Below are 17,446 nucleotides of genomic sequence, written 5' to 3' on the forward strand. Positions count from 1 at the left end.
GCACTTATTTTGCAAAAAGAGTTGATATAGTTGTTGAGGAGCAGGAGATCACAGATTTATTTTCTGATTCCTGGCACGGTGAGGTCCACTCCAGGTCTAACTACGAAGTAAGGAGGAAATCTTGATTTAGTCATGTAAGTTAAGCCTTAAGAAGGATGGCGCATAATACTGGATCGTGGAACAAAAAGAAGTCCCACAATCTTCGTCAATATGAGAATCAACTTGCTTGATTAACGGTTCACAATAACAAAATAACAATTATCGAGTGTCGTGTGCCGTTTTCTCGAGTAAGTCCTATTCCTTCGTCGCTTCGCGCAAAAGCTTTAATCATGCCTTACCAACTTTCCAACTGCTTAATTTTTCATATTATGACCTGTTGAGGTTCTTCTAAAACTACTATTTCATTCTTTCTTGAATTTCTTCATCTCTGTTCCTTTCCGCGTATTTACAGGTATGCATGAAAGCAATTTGATCTTCCCTTAAGAAGCTTTCACTGACGCATTCTTAAATTAAAATTAAATTATGGGGTTTTACGAGCCAATACCACTTTCTGATTATGAGGCACGCCGTAGTGGGGGACTCCGGAAATTTCGACCACCTGGGGTTCCTTACTGTGCGCCTAAATCTAAGTACGTGCGTGTTTTCGCATTTTGCCGCCCCATCAAAAATGCGGCCGCCGTGGCCGGAATTTCATCCCGCGCCCTCGGGCTTAGCAGCCCAACACTATAGCCACTAAGCAACCACGGTGGGTAAGTGACGCATCCTGCCGGTAGACGTGTTTGGACCTTCCTTCAGCTCTGGCCCGTCGGTGTTCAACATGTTTCTCATTCTGGTTTATCAATCTCATTTCGTGGGCTTCGTTTAAAAGCCGAAAAAATCACCACTGAGCAATTACGTTACCACAAAATACTCGATCGCTCGTTCCTGAGCCCCCTCTACCACGCAACAAAACGCGCTTGGCCCTGAAGTGAAAATTTAACATTTTGCATAATTGATTTTAATTGATTAACTAATTAAGCAGAATATGAAAAATATTGTAAGTAGCGCCACATAATGGTCAACCATTTGTCGTCGATTTCACCCAGCCGTGTGGTTAACCACTTTTTATTATCTTTGGTTCAAGTTGCGTAAACACCCTTTTAATGTATATTCAGATTATACGTGTATGTGTGTATGTTTCGGGGGGGAGGGGTTTACAATTCCTACTGCATTACGAGAACAAGTCTGTAAATCCCTCTGTGAGTTAATTTTACATCTACCAGCCATATACGTGATTATCAATCACACATGATGTACTATGGTGGAGCAAAAATTCTTTGAATATATTCCGGGAAATTATACAAAATCTCAACTGATAACGCTCTATAGCATACGCATGCGTAACTTCATACGACAGCCTCAATTACCCGCCCGCGTTGAACTTTGCCTACACATCAATCATTACCTCGTCCCTACTGTCACCAAACATAAAGCAGCTGCCTCGTTTAGTTAACTGAGGACACCAGGTGAAAACAATATACGTACCACTCATTAACCCCCACCCCTCCAAAAAATTATAAAAGAATACGAGGGTTCATAAATTATTCGGGACGCTTCCAGTAAGCGATAAACGCTAAAAATTCGCAACACGTTGCACTTATGTTGTGCCAATCCCTTCTAAATAAAAGTTTTCTGACATGCAGAATTCCCTTGAAGATTACGGAAATGTAGCACATAACGGCAACTTGATACTGTCGAAGGCTTCCTTAAGATTTTCTTAAAAATGTTTTAAAGTAAAAATTTTCCGACAGCTGTTTTGATCAGTTTCTATTAACAGCTGTTTTTAACATCGCACACAAACTCGGCGTAGCGTTGCCCTTTTTTAGCAAAATCTGACCTCTCCCGCATTTTTAATTACGCTAGAGCAGCAATATCAGTTTGACGCCGCTGGTAATACGCACTAATAACGCTCCGGACCACTTGCATACGTAATGTACTGTAAATAGGCGCATTTAACGCAACTACTTCGAACGTTGCCCACCCAATACACATACCACACCTCTTATGTTTCCCAGATATGAAAAAGGTGTATTGTTTAATTCACGGAGAACAGTGGAGAAACAAACTGCGAGCCTCGTATGACGAAGAAAATTATCGGAAAGCGATGGTTCAGTAATTATTTACAACGTTACATATAAAGCAACTAGGTGAAAATTTCGCAGCGCTATTATAAACAAATATATCCATATTTTCATGAAATTTTAAGTTCCTGTGTCATACAGTTTTTTATGAGACGGCGATAAACATGCAATAACTTCAGCATAGTACCTTAGAACGCTTGAATAAGTAACTTTCCACGCAGGCTGCAATGAACCCACACAGATTAAGGATGTATCTCTCGTCACTAAAAAAAATTATTCCCCCTTGAAAGAAATATAAACACCGCACATTGCATAGTTTACTGAGAAAATGAGGAAAAAACAAATAAATCTATTCTATAAGGCATAAAATATGGGAGAAAGCAGTTATCTGATAAATCCTTTAAAAGCACATAATTAACCTCTAAAGTTCGAACGTTCGGTATAACCAAATTATACCACCAAAAAAGTGGCCCTCATTACATCAAAATATGAAATCTCTAGTTTTTTAGGGGAGCTTGTGCCAGGGAACGTGTGTTAGTGCTACATTTATGTTGAAATCACATGAAAATAAGATGTACAGACGACATCAGAAATGACCTGTGCCAATAGAAAAGATGGAAGGCAGTCTTGTAAGGTTATTGTAATGGCTCTGAACATTAAACAGGGTCACTTTCTTGTCAGAGCATCAAGCGCGAAATAAAAACACCGCACAAGAAAGAAGCAGGAGGACCACAGAGGACAACCGCTACCACAATGATTGGGCACCCCCAACAGGCGCAACTGTTGACATTTCTGAAGGTCGTTTTCCCCAACGTATGAAATTAACACGATAATTTCTAGCAAAAAAATGAGAACAGAGAGACGGAAAAGGAAAGAAAGACGAGTGCTACACTTACAACTGTAAGCTACATAGCGCGCGTCTTTCCTTTCCTTTTCCCTCTCTCTGTTCTCTTTTTTTCAAGCTTCTGCGCTAAAAAGCATCATGTTAAGTAAATACCAACTCGCCGAAGAACAGGTCATCCTCAACATATCAAGGATAAGGGGTGATTACACGATGTAATTCGACAGCCTTTCGACATACGCCATTTGCCCCAGCTAACGCTAGCCAAGCTGTTCAAGGAAAAAAAAATTATAAAAGACTCTGCAAGATAAAATAGAAAACCGACAGGGCTCAGTCGTCAGAGTTCTGAAGACCGAACATCGTAGGTCTTAAGATTGTACCATGCACCGTGTCTTTAAATATTTTTTTTAGTTGAATAGCATGGCTAACGTGATCTCGGACATCCTATAAGGGGTGATAATGTATAAGCTTTACGGAAATAAAAGAAGAACCCCTGTTCCCAATAATAGAAATCTAGACTTTGAGTTCGCTTATTCAGAGAGGCGGACATTGCTTGAAAAAAAAACTGAAAGCACGTATTGGAATAATTAACTAAATATTGCGAATAAACTTTTTTAATTATTTTCTTTACGGTACATATTGCAATATGAGAATTGTAGGCGGCGAGTTTGCAAGGCGTGCCCACCTGGTATGAATTTTCAGAACGAGACCAGTCTGGAGATACGCGACCTCAAATTGACTGTAAATATGCACCGTTCTTCAACTTCCTTTTTCAATAAAAAGGCTCCTTTATGCACTCGAGCATAAAAGTAATTGTAACTCCCATGTATTTCGTCCCACATTTGCGAAAAAAAATATATCGAAAGTGCTGTTCTCCTGGAAACTCTTTTCAAGGGTACACCTCTTGCACACTCACCGGGTGCAATTCCTAAATTACAATATGTACCCCAAGGTAAATAATTAAAAAGCTTATTAGTGAATTTTAGGTAACCTGTTGGATATGTGTTTCAGTGTATCGTGATGTTAATGTCCGCCTCTTCAAATAATCCACCTCAAGAGATGAATTATGCTGTCTACCACAGGTGATTTTCTCAAAATTCCGTGAAACCTAAAAGTGAACACCCCATATAAAGATTTAATAGTTCTGGTATTTGATAACCCAAGAATTTTATGCCGTAAAGCACGCCAGCGTCGGGCGCGGGTGATTATAGTACTTCAGTATCCCACGCCTTTAGGTTAAACAAAGCAATTTCATTTTGCCTTCTAAAATATGACTATGCCGTACCAAAATAAATGGGCCTAGTGCAAGAAACGCAACGTGAAATTTGTGTGACTGTAGCTGCCCAACGTCATCCTTCTGGGCAATGCCAGTGTGTTTGCTGCACTACGTTCGTCGTCTGCTGCAGCTCTTCGCTGTGAGGCGAAGTGAGACAATACTGGCTGCCCAAACAGGGCAGGCGGAAAAAAGAAAAGCATTACTTACGCGGCCAGTGCATTCACAACGAAAATTTGGCCTCAGTTGTTGGATTGTCCAGAGTACAGCCAACAGCGCCAGCTTTGAAAAAATGTGTGTCTGTGTGTGGAAGGGGGGGGGTGCGAAACCCACTTCTGAGTGTGTGTGTGTGTGTGTGTGTGTGTGTGTGTGTGTGTGTGTGTGTGTGTGTGTGTGTGTGTGTGTGTGTGTGTGTGTGTGTGTGTGTGTGTGTGTGGAAGGGTGGGGGCAAAGCCCACTTCTGACAGTGGCAGGTCAAGTGCCCCCCCCCCCCCCTCTCAGTAAGTACGCGTATGCACCAGACATGTCTCGTGCACGGGTGCCTTTCGTGAAGGATGCAGAAACAATAAGCAGCGCTATTTACAAAACGTAACAGAAGTCGGCCAGAGGTTGGCCTTTTAAGCTCCGAATATACGCCTGTTAAACGAGAAATTGGGAGAAGTGGTGTTAGAGAGGGCGAAAATAAGTACAAAGGTCGTCCTCCAATTTGCCCATAAGGACGCGTTAAATGCTTTCACGCAAATGCTTATGAACAGAATAACTAAATGTTTTCATGCAACTTGAGACATGGCTTGCATGGCTGAAATAGATGTGTATACGAAAATTCTTTCCGTGGCTGATGCCTTAGGGTGTAGCGCGCTTGCACCTTATTCAGAACCTAAATAGTGTGCATCTGTTGAGTAATGTACTTGCCATGCACACGCATCGTCTCTGTAGTGCCACATGGCACAAGGAATATTGCTGGAACCGCCGTGAGCATTTCCTAGGGCATTCGCCTTGCTATTCTGTTTCCTGTGCTGTTCTAGCCAGAAAAATGAATAGCCAGAAAAATTATGACATGTGTTTGTTATAACGAATGCCCGTTAACGTAACAATGCAATAAAGGCTCTGCAACTCTAATTTGGTTCTAGCAAATAAAACATTTTAGGAATTTTTCAATGGCAATGGCAAGAGACATTTGCCTGCGTTTGGCAACGCAAGCGAATAAAAAAGAAGACACGCTAGAAATTGTTGGCTGTTTTTTCTATAGCTGCTCTTACGGCTTGTCGCGTTGGATGGCGGGCAGGTGTTTGCGGTGAGCCATTTTATTGAGGTGACAGTGCGGCCTATCTAGGTTCCCAAGGGCACATTCATTTTACAGATATGCAGCTGTTCTATGTAAAAAATCCTCATACTTGTATGCCGGCAGCATGTTATATTCCTGCCGGACGGCCTAATTTTGTAGTTGCATTTTTTTTAAAGCGTGCGATGCATAATAATACGCACTATAGCTTTCTAAAACAAGGCTCTAAAATCTTACGCAATGTTACACCAACCATTCCAGTACATCGTGTTCAATAGAGTAGAATTTCACGATATCTTCTTCTGGTTTAGGTTACAGTTCTGTAATGTTGCTGTTATTGCTTATGTTATTGTACTCGGCCTGTTAATCATAATCACAATAAGCCGATGACGAGTGATGCAGTGGGTAATACAAAATGAGAACACCAATTAAGTTATTAACGACGCTATTAATTAACTATTGGGTACAATATGTTAGTACGAGCTGTAGTATATAGCAGCAGCGGTAACAGTAGTGAAAATAACATAACTGGGGTAGGCGAAGTAGAACATTTTTAGTTAGTGGAAATGAAAAAGAAACGACTTACCTGAAGCTCATATTTACCCATTTGCCCGTGCGAAAAAAAGCAGAGCGGTGTTTATATTAGTGCGATGAAAAAGAGCGGCAGAAATATAATGTGAGAAAAACACTGAACCTAATGAACACCACCACCGTTGTCTTCCTTGTCGCCTGTCCCACATGTCGAATATAACCATGTCTAGAAGACAAGCTCCCCATAGCGCTCATGTATTGAAATTGGTAAATGCAAGGGTGCCGCTATGCTGCTATATTGAGCAGGCACGCACACCAGGAGATGCGATTCAGACCACAGGCGCAATCGCCGTCATACTAAGTTTCCCTCAGTGTCGTAGCGCCATCTACTTCAAATGTCTGCAAACTTACCTTTCACGGAAAGTAAATTTTACATTGGAAGTTTAAAAATAGCCATCGAATCCTTCTCAAAAACATACTGAATAAACTCTACACATTCTCTATACGTACGTGTGACGCGTGAATGCTTGGTTTTGACAGCGAAGCTGTTTATGGCTAGGTTCTGGCGGTTATAATCTCCGTGGACATTGGCCTACTATTTTTCATGCGTGGGCCGATCCCGAAGATAGTGCAATGCCAGGCCGACCCGCAGTGGAGGTGAAGCAGGCGTTAATAACTCCGCATACATGGGCCGATTCCGAAAATAGTGCAATTCCGAGCCAACCCGCACCCGAGCTGAAACAGGCGTTAAGGACTCCCCATGCGTGGGCCGATCTCGAAGGTCGTGCAATGCCGGGCCGTTCCGCGGGGGAAGCGAAGCAAGTATTAAGCACTCTCCGTACCTGGGCCGATCCGAAACATAGTGCAATGCCAGGCCGACCCACGGAGGAGGTGAAGCAGGCCTTAAGCACTCCCCATACGTGGGCCGATCCCGAACAAAGTGCAATGTCGGGCCGACCCGCGGTGGAGGTGAAGTATGCGTTAAGCACTCCCTGTTACGTGCCATCACAAAGGCGTTAATAGGACGTTTGCCCCAATGCAAACGCTCGTCCATGCATCAGCGCTTACCCAAACGTCAACCCATCGTGCACACCGACTCTTGATGGGTCCCAAAAAAGGCCATCCCCGCACAATTAGCTGGCAAACTGAGCTAAGGATGAAGAGGGGGAAACAACGACGGCGACCATGGAGTCGCAGATAATTGTCAGTTTGCCACGAGGTAAACCACCACCAATCCACCAGCGCCTATCGAGAGGTCAACGCAGCGTGGTCACCGAATCTTGACGGGTCCCAATAAAGGCCATCACCCCACCATTACATGGCAGCCTGAGCTAAAGATGAACAGCGTGGCCCATTCAAGGCTACCAAACAAAGGCGGCGAGCTTGCATTCGCAGTTCGCTTTCTTGCCACACATTCCAAACCAACGGGCTTCGGAGGGGGGAGCGGCGATAGAGTGTTGCGAGCATGGGCGTGGTATCGCAACGGAGTCGACGATTGTGATTTGCTGCTGGACAGTCTAAAGATTCCTTAGTCGAGTAGCCTAGGGAAGACGACGGTATTAAATGCGGAAAGCTTTTCGAGCAGGGACATAGGGTCTGGATGTTAACTCGGACGTATAACTTGCTCCTGCATGGAGTGGGCTTCCGTAACTGGAGCCGTGTAACTAAGCCAATAAGCCATTTTCCCTTGGTTTTCTACAACCTGACCTATCAGCTGATGTTGTTGCTGTTGGTGGATTCCTTTCCCTCGCCACCTGAAGCAGTAACATTCCCATACGTGGGCTGATCCAGAAGATAGTGAATACCGGGCTGACCCACGGCGGACCTGAAGCAGACGTTAAACATTTCCGATACTTGGACCAATCCCGAAGATACTGCAATACCGGGCCGATTCGCAGCGGAGGTGAAGGAGGCATTAAGCATTTCCCATGCGTTGACCGATCACGAAGATTGTGCTATGCCAAGGCGACCCGCTGCGGAGGTGAAGCAGGTGTTAAACACTCCCCATACGTTTGCCGGTCCCGTAAATTGTGCAATAACGGGCTGACCGGTGGCGGAGGCGCAGTTCGCAGTAAGTGACCCACATTCAGAGCTTCGTTGGTCATCCTTGTTCACAGAGTAGAAGGGCACTGAATTTTTGCCGTATATTATGGAAATTTTAGCCTTACCAAAATGAGAAGTAGTGACATGTCGTCACCTTTGTGATTGCCACTTTTCTCGTCCAGCTTGTTCTCTAGAGTTAATGAACTAGCTTTGTGGCCTGTCCAAGTGATTCTGATGAGCGTGAATGGTGATGGCGATGAAATAATGACCTCTAAGGATGTCGGGTAAAGCCACTGTGGTGGTTATGGTAGCGTTAATTCGAGCGTTGTCGGAATGGCTACTGGTGCTTTGTTCATTATACATGCCGGGAGCAGTTGCAGCTGACGGCCTACGAGAATGCTTGAGTTGGTGATACAAATGAACTTTGAATACCCGAGATCAAGTATCGCTTTTTCAGATAGTGAACTACGCAAAAACGAAGCTTGCTTTGAAAATTTGCATCCACTACTGAGTTTATTTTCCACTATAACACTTGCAAAACATTGTCATGGGCACCGCCAACAGCCGTGCTGAGCCTTCAGCGGACCCAAGAGAATGCTTGGAGCCATGAGCATGCCATGCTCGGGAGAATTGACCACGCGATTTGTCCGGTCTGCAGGTCCACGCAAGCGCTTAGGAATGTCAGTAAGCGGTCGCCCTGTTTTTGGTAGCGAACTGCCATACAGCTGAAGAGGCTCACTTGAACGATTGCCATCCTTCGCAATGTAAAGACGAGGACGATATACTGTGCTTATTGCTAAAATTGTTATTCGTGCCTACAGTCGCACAACTTCTGCTGCAAAACGAAGAGTCTGCCATCGTGTCTCGTTTTTCACAGAAGGCGGACGTTCAGTTGCTGCTAAGGCGATTTACATTAGGCGACATCATCATCATCATCATCATAATCAGCCTGGTTACGCCCACTGCAGGGCAAAGGCCTCCCGCATACTTCTCCAACAACCCCGGTCATGTACTAATTGTGGCCATGTGGTCCCTGCAAACTTCTTAATCTCATCGGCCCGTCTAAATTTCTGCCGCCCCCTGCTACGCTTCCCTTCCCTTGGAATCCAGTCCGTAACCCTTAATGACCATCGGTTATCTTGCCTCCTCATTACATGTCCTGCCCATGCCAATTTCGTTTTCTTAAATTCAACTAAGATGTCATTAACTCGCGTTTGTTTCCTCACCCAATCGGCTCTTTTCTTATCCCTTGACCTAACACCCATCATTTTTCTTTCCATAGCTCGTTTCGTCGTCCTCAATTTAAGTAGAACCCATTTCGTAAGCCTCCAGGTTTCTGCCCCGTAGGTGAGTACTGGTAAGACACAGCTATTATACACTTTTCTCTTGGGGGATAATGGCAACCTGCACTTCATGATCTGAGAATGCCTGCCAAACGCACCCCAGCCCATTCTTATTCTTCTGATTATTTCCGTCTCATGATCCGGATCCGCCGTCACTACCTGCCCTAAGTAGATGTATTCCCTTACCACTTCCAATGCATCGTTACATATTGTAAACTGCTGTTCTCTTCCGAGACTGTTAAGCATTACTTTAGCTTTATGCAGAATAATTTTTAGGCCCACTCTTCTGGTTTGCCTCTCCAGGTCAGTGAGCATGCATTGTAATTGGTACCCTGAGCTACTAAGCAAGGCAATATCATCAGCGAATCGCAAGTTACTAAGGTATTTTCCATTAACTTTTATCCCCAATTCTTCCCAATCCAGGTTTCTGAATACCTCCTGTAAACACGCTGTGAATAGCATTGGAGAGATTGTATCTCCCTGCCTGACGCCTTTCTTTATTGGGATTAGGATTATTGAGGCGACAACGGCAGATAAATAGAAAGGAAAATCAATTGATCAATCAGTTTATTGATGGACGTGCTATACTCGTCGACTGCTTTTGACTGGACCCACACGACCATTTCAGGCATTCGTGGCAACAGCGGTGCATAAAACAAATGTACATGAAGAATTGGCGCATGAAGCGGTGAGAGAAAATAAAACAAGCGTAGAAGGTGGGTTGAGCGTCGCCACTACATTATAATTCGCCATTGATGTGCTGGGACATTTACAACACAGCGAACTACTCATTGCAGGAATGCAAAATTAACACAGCTCCTTTTTTTTACCCATTCGTGAAGGATACCGTTCCCACCACGTGTGTAACCTTGTAACCTATGTAGGGCCTAAATTCACCTTGTAACCTATGTAGGGCATTACACCGACGTAATTTTCCCATAATAAAGAGCACAATTTTTATAGACCCTAGGCTTTTTCATCAGAATATTTAACGAAAGAAAAAAAACGACCTGTACCTTAGCTGGCGAATTCACAGAAAGTCTGACGTCCGCAGGAAACGGGACATATGCACCATTGGCCGGCTTGCTGTAATTAGCATGTTTTCTAAGGATAACCTATTTTAACCACTCTTGTTTCAGGGCTCGGATACTGTCTCTAGAAATAACAAAAAACACGCAGGAAAAAAAATTGCACTGTGTGCTTCTCGTTTCTGTTTTTGGCTTCAAATTGAACCGTTAGGAGAAAAAGTATCACTTCATTGAAACGGAGAGTGTCTAGCCACCATGTAATCGCCAATGTATTACTTAGCAGCGAATAAGACGAAGGGAAAGAATGACCTGGAACAAATTGGCTAGTAGATTGAAAAAAAAGGAAGCTCTGGCAAAACTCATCGTACCATGCTTGTCGATGCTATTGCCACCTGCAGTAGTGGGCACAGTGCCAGCGAAGAGGCAGGTAAGGACAAGAAAGAAGTGCACGTGCTACGAACCCCACTCGACAGCCACGTCCGACCGGCTTGTTTTTCAGGAGCCACCTGCCCTCAATTAAATGACCTCAGTTCACATTCAAGATACGTAACAAAGTGGTGGAAGTGCGGGGTAGTTCTCACCCATGCCGCGAACCCCTCCCGGAAGGGCAACTACCAGCCCGGTGCCAATCAATGGATCTCATCCATCGGGCCAGCCGCAGTATCTGGGGGGTGCCCACGGAAGACAACACAACGATGCAGACCACGAAGTGTCGAACCGGTACACACTTGAGAACCTACGGGTTCCAACGTCCTTCCATGGTGACCAATTGAAAGACGTTGAAGACTGCTTGACAAACTGGGAGTACATGGTACGTACATGGGACGAATGTTCACTTTTGCCTGGAGGACAGCGCGAGTACGTGGTTTCCACAGCATGAGGAGCAACAGACGTCGTGGCCTGAGTTCCGCCATCGGCTTCTGAACACCTACACCAGCGCTGATAGCCGCGAACAAGCAGAACGATCAATCCATGCCCGCGTCTAGCTTAGCGGTGGACGTGTCACCGCGTTCACTGAAGATATGACGCGCCTCTTCAGACGAGCAGACCCAGAAATGACCGAGGACAAGAATATGCGTCACCTGATGTGCAGTGTGAAGGAGCAACTATTCGCTGGTCTTGTGCAGAGCCGTCGGAAGACTGTCGCTGAATTTTTGTGCAAGGAGGTCAATAGGGAGAGGATCGATCAAACTTCTACGAGTGGCAAGTGAACTCTACATCCACTACCAACATTTTCACGGCCATCGATAGCAACAATGACAATCTTCAAGAAGCCATCTGCACCATTGTGCGCGAAGAGTGCAGAAGGTTTAGGTCATGTCGAAAACTGTGGTGTTCTCCATTGCTAGTGTTGTAAAAGGCGAAGCACACAAAGCGTTCTTTTCCATCTTCGCTTTTGCTAACACCATGCCTGCACCAGTGAACACCGCTGTGTGACCTACGCAGAAGCCTGGAGACACCCTGCTTCAGCACCCCCGCTGCTTGTTCAAGCAACTCATCTGGTAGCATTTCTACCGTTCCAACCGGTACAATGCATCGAAAAACGACAAGCACCTCCAGCATTTCTTCATGTGCCCCCTCTAGTTATGCTTCAGTGGGAGCAACCGGTGCATAACGTCGACGCTCGATGCATGTCCCCTCAGCAATAGGATGCTTGGCGAACACCAGAAAGTCGTCCTCTGTGCTTCCTCTGCTGCGAAGCAGATAATTTTTACCGCCAGTGCCTAAACCAACGCCCCGGGTTGCGGGGATTTTACGCATACTGGCCGCCACCGAACATAACCGAAAACCGCGGTACATTGAAGGCTATCTGGCTCAACAACTCCTGCCATCGTCTTCCAGGCGGAAGTTACGCTAACCATGACCAAGGTGATCATCACCATCGCCCCAGCGATATTCGAGCGCACGATCGCCATGTCCCCAATGGAAAACTAAGTACACCGACCGTTTGGGGTTAGGCCTCTGGCATTCAACGCGCTGAAGACCTCCGATCGATGTGCACAAGGATAGCTTTCTATCCGACGTCCACAGCACCTGACCGGAACGACTGGCTTTCGCTTGACATACCGGTGATAATCGACCGTTACGCGGTTACCGCTTTAGTGGATACTCCAGCGAACTATTCTATTTCAAGCGGAAATGGGGCGACGTTTCTACAGAAAGCAATGATACCTTGGCATAGCTCGCAGATTCGGACGGCCGGTGGACATGTATTAACTCCGCTGGGACTCTGTTAAACAAGCGTTCGGTTTAGAGCATCGACATCCGTGGCGAGCTGCCTTGTCCTACGCGAACGCTCCTGCGATGTTATTCTCGGGGTGGACTTTCTGCAGGAATACGGCGCTGGTACTGACCTACGGGGAGGTGTAGTCACCTTCTCAGCCCGCGCAGATACGACGCGCTTCATGTTTCTGCCCAAAGAGTTGCGCTTCCTCCCCGAGCCAGTGTGCTAGTCAAAGAGATGTCCGGTGAAATCCGCAAAGGTGAAGTGGTCGCAGAAATGAACTTATCGAATCTACTGACGCAAGGCGTCTGCTACAGATTCGTGATGGTCGATCTCAGTTGCATGTCACAAATTTTAGTAACGAGCATCGACACCTTTTCCGCGGTAATAATACGAAAAGCATTTGCCCACGAAGTAGCAAAGGTGGTTGAATGCGGAGCTCTCGAAAGACAACGAAGCAGCACTGCAAAGCTCTATCTTGAATTCAGGGCGTGTTTCACGAGTTCGCCTCCGGTACGACAGACTTCTACAACAAGGCACAAAATCACCACATGCGACGACGCATTCCCGATATGCCTGTAGCCCCACTGCGTCTCGGTAAAATAATACGTAGCGATTCGTACGCAATTACAAAAGATGCTTGAAGACGATGTTATCGAACCTTTGAACACCTCACAGTCGTCTCCGGTCGTTCATGTGAAAAAGAAAGACAGAACACTACGCTTCTGTGTCTACTACCGGAAGCTCTGCAACGTAACTAAAATGGACGTGTACCCACTGCCACGTATCGATGACTCGTAAAATACAATGCGGCGCGCACAGTACCTTTCATCACTTGATTTCAAAAGCAGCTACTAACAGATCGAGGTAGAGCGAACGAGACCGCAAAAAATCGGCCTTTGTGACTACCGACAGCCTCTACGTCGCTCCCTCTCAGCTTCTGGTCAGCTCCAGAAACATTACATGAAATGATGAGTACTGTCCTTGCTAGACAAAAGTAGCAGACATGTCTGGTGCGTCTTTATGACGCCGTTGTCTTTTCTGAAACATTTGAACAGCACCTTCATTACCTGCGGAATGTGGTAGAAGCAATCTCATCGCCTGATCGCACACTTATGCCAGGAAAGTGCCACTTTACTTATGAAGAGCTCAAGTTTCTCCGACTCTTCGCAAGCGCCAGAGGAGTCCGACACGACCTGGACAAGCTTGCCGCTGCAGCAGCATTTGCTCTTTCTGCCGACAGGACGACGGCATGGCGCTTGATGGGCTTGTCTGCGTATTATTACAGTTTGATCCAAAAGTTCTCGAATATGGCGGAACCCCCGACTCACCTACAACGGATGACACGTCGTTTGCCTGGACGAATGAGCAACAGGTGGCCTTGGCTGAACTACGACAAAACATGCAGTCAGCACCCTTTCTGGGACGTTATGATGACGAGGATGACACCGAGGTGCATACTGATGCCAGTAACATTAGCCTTGGCGCAGTACTCGTCCAACGCCAAATCATGGCCAATCGCCCGCAGTGGGTATGCGCCATCGAAGAAGGAAATCCAATCCAATCCAATCGCGAGCTCACCCCTTGCTTTTTTGTCGGTGCAGTGCAGCCCCTTCGACGGCTCGGACTTTAACCGCCTAGTTTTGAAGTCGCCTGTCAAATAAACATCACATTTTTCTAGTGGAGGTACGGGGTATTCTAGACCCACGCAACAGACTCCTCCCAGCCGCAGGAACGCCAGACCGATACGGGAGCTCACGCCAGTACACCGCGCCAGCCGGAGAATCTAGGGATTGACCCCTGAGTTTGAGCCTTTACCTTCGAGGACAACGACAACGTCGGCAGGTATGGATGCTACATCCGATACTACCACAACTAATCCTGCGGCTGCTGCTCCGGTAACTCCTCATTACACACTGTAAAAACCGCGCTTGCCAAGTCTTTTCCATGGCGACCTTCTTGAGGACGTGGAAGACTGGCTGGGGGACTTAGAGCGCGTAGCAGAGTTGAATGGATGGGACGACGAATGGAAGCTCCGAAACGTTTACTTCAGCCTTTTGGATGGTGCTCGCTCGTGGTTCCGGAACCGCGAACATGTCTTGACATCATGGCTGGAGTTCTGTAGCCGGCCTCTTGGTCACCTACGCCAGTTCTCATCTTAGAAGCCATGTTACCATGTGGCAGTTCCGACAGTCTTGATGTAGACACCAAGCATTTTTGTGCAGTGTGCCGAGCAAGCAAGCGAACTGGCTCGCGTGAACATCAGGAAACAACAGTGTATTGACGCACGACACTACAGCCTCCGCCGCCGACAAGTTGGCTACCAACCGGGTGACCACGTGTTAGTTCCGATCCCCGTGCGCCCTAAGGGCCTTTCGGAAAAACTTATCAGTCAGTACTTCGGCCCTTACAAAGTGCTCTGGTGAGTGAGTGACCTTAATTATGAAGTTCTTCCGGATGGCACCCAGCCAGCACGATGCCGACAAGCGCGGCCCGAGATTGTGGACGTCCTGCGGTTTAAACCATATCGCACAGCATAAGAATCATTGTTTTTTGACCATTGCGTTTGTCCTGGGACAACCCTCTCTGCCCGTCAACGATTTGTTTAGCGTCGAGTCGATGCTCTTCTCGGAGGAGGGGCAATGCCACGCGCTTGTGGCACCCGCTTGGGCCACTTTCTCCCAGAAGAAGATGAGGACGGGCTGGCTCACGAGCTCGCGCCTTGGTCTTTCTTCAGTGCGGCGCTGCCCCTTCGACGGCTCGGACTTCAACGGCCTCTTTTAAAAGTAGTAGTCCACAATACTGTCCCGTCAATTGAGAGGTGACTTTTAAAAGAGGCCACTTACTTTCCCGATTACTCTATATGTGTGGAAGTCGGTTAGAGCCATAGACAGATAGATTGGTAGGCAGATAGATCAGTAAATATATAGTCAGTCCCTGGAAAGTGTGTGGAGTGCCGTAAAAATGCTAATCGTACCAAGAGAAGCTCAGGCCTTTCGTTTCTTTTTTTCGATGTGAAATAAGGCTAGGGGACCAGCATCCACTTTATGGTCAAGGAACTATATAGTGCAGCTATATGGTGAAGCTCTTCAGGCTTCATCCTTATGCTGATCAGCAGTGAAGCTGTCATGCGCAAAGCATAAATCCTGACGCTTTGAATCAAAACACGCAAGCACCGTGTTTTGACAGTGTCCGCTGTGATGATGGTGATCTTTATTGGGGATGGTTCGAACGCTATTATACGCTGTAATAAAGGTGTAGATGGCGTATCGACTACCAAGTCACCAAAGGGCCTTTTATAATTATTGGTTTTATTGTTTCTTTATCTATCACCATGTTCACACTTCTACTTCAAGCGAACGCGTACGAACAGTGCATAGCCCTCCCTAACCATCAGACACAAGCATACTAGTCCTACGAGCACTAGCCGACTATATGTCTGTCACTAAAGTGAACAAATACATCTGATGGGCAGCCTACCCTTGAAACGCCCTTCACCATTGCAATGCTTGCGTTTACGTTCGCTTATGGCTCATCCCCTCTACTTCTATATTTTGCTTTGTGGGGCAGCTCAGTAGCTATAACACCCTGCTACCGAAGACGAAGCCGCGAGCTGCGGGTTGTCTTCGCGGCCGCGAAGACCACATTTCGATGGGCGAATTGTAAACAGCACTTTGGCTCATAGCCATAAGTGTAGGTTAGCTTAACAAGTTTCACGGGATCAAAACTCACGAAGAGCCCTTCACTACAGAGTTTTCTCTAGCCCCGTAGAGTAGTTGTTTTTGGACGTCAGAATTATGTTAACGTATCGTGATTCTATATGAACCTAATCACGACCACACTGCACTTTTTTCACAGTCACAACAAAGACAAACCGCTTGCGTGAGTATAGTTGCAATGTTAACAACAACATTTCACCAAACGTGTTTCTTGCTATGCATTGCAAGACGTGGATGCAATCCAGTTTTTAAAGAATGCGTGATCATAGGACGCTGTCACAATAAAATAACGCGCGAGATTATGGAGGCCGATACGATATATTACGAAATGTGGTAAGGTGTACGTGAGTACACCCTCCTTATCTTTATCAGACAGGGAACTTGATTGTCTAAGACGGTCGGCACGTGTTCAGTGAACAGCACTTATGTGTTTCTTGTAAGGCTGTTGTTTAGATTGTTCCGTCACGTGTGCTATGAGCGGCCATATATTGTGCAATAGGGCCATGAAATAAAACCAGTTGGAAGTTAGCGCTCATCCTGTCACCTGTCCCTTCATACCCACACCAAGTTGCGCTAAAGCTAGCCAAGAATATTATGCACCAACTCGCCCATTGAGCTATAGTTGTGAAGATTCAGCAGCACTAAAATAAACACTAGTTGAGAACTTTTTTGTGGCTGTATTGGCCGGGTTGTTGCTTCCAAGCTAGCTGAGCGATATCAAGGAAAACGAAGCACCCCGTGGTATTGGGAAGTCGGTTGCTTCACCTGTAATTCAGGTTGAATGGTGGTAACTTCATCAGGAAAAATACATCGCTGCAACATTTACAAAGGCGATTATTCTCACCTTGTGAAAATAAGCCGCTCTTCTTCACCTTTGAAAATGGTAATGTGCGCACCTGTTCGGTTGATTCGAGTTATTTCGCCACGCGTGTGGACGTGTTCCATGACGTCGTACAAATCCCGCTTGCCTACTGCGAACCTACTGGTTTTGGCAAGCGCTTGATTCTGTTGGCCCCGAGCCTTTTACCATACTTGAATTAAG

This window comes from Dermacentor andersoni, chromosome 3, assembly GCF_023375885.2.
Source record: "Dermacentor andersoni chromosome 3, qqDerAnde1_hic_scaffold, whole genome shotgun sequence".
In the NCBI taxonomy this organism is placed as follows: Eukaryota; Metazoa; Arthropoda; class Arachnida; order Ixodida; family Ixodidae; genus Dermacentor; species Dermacentor andersoni.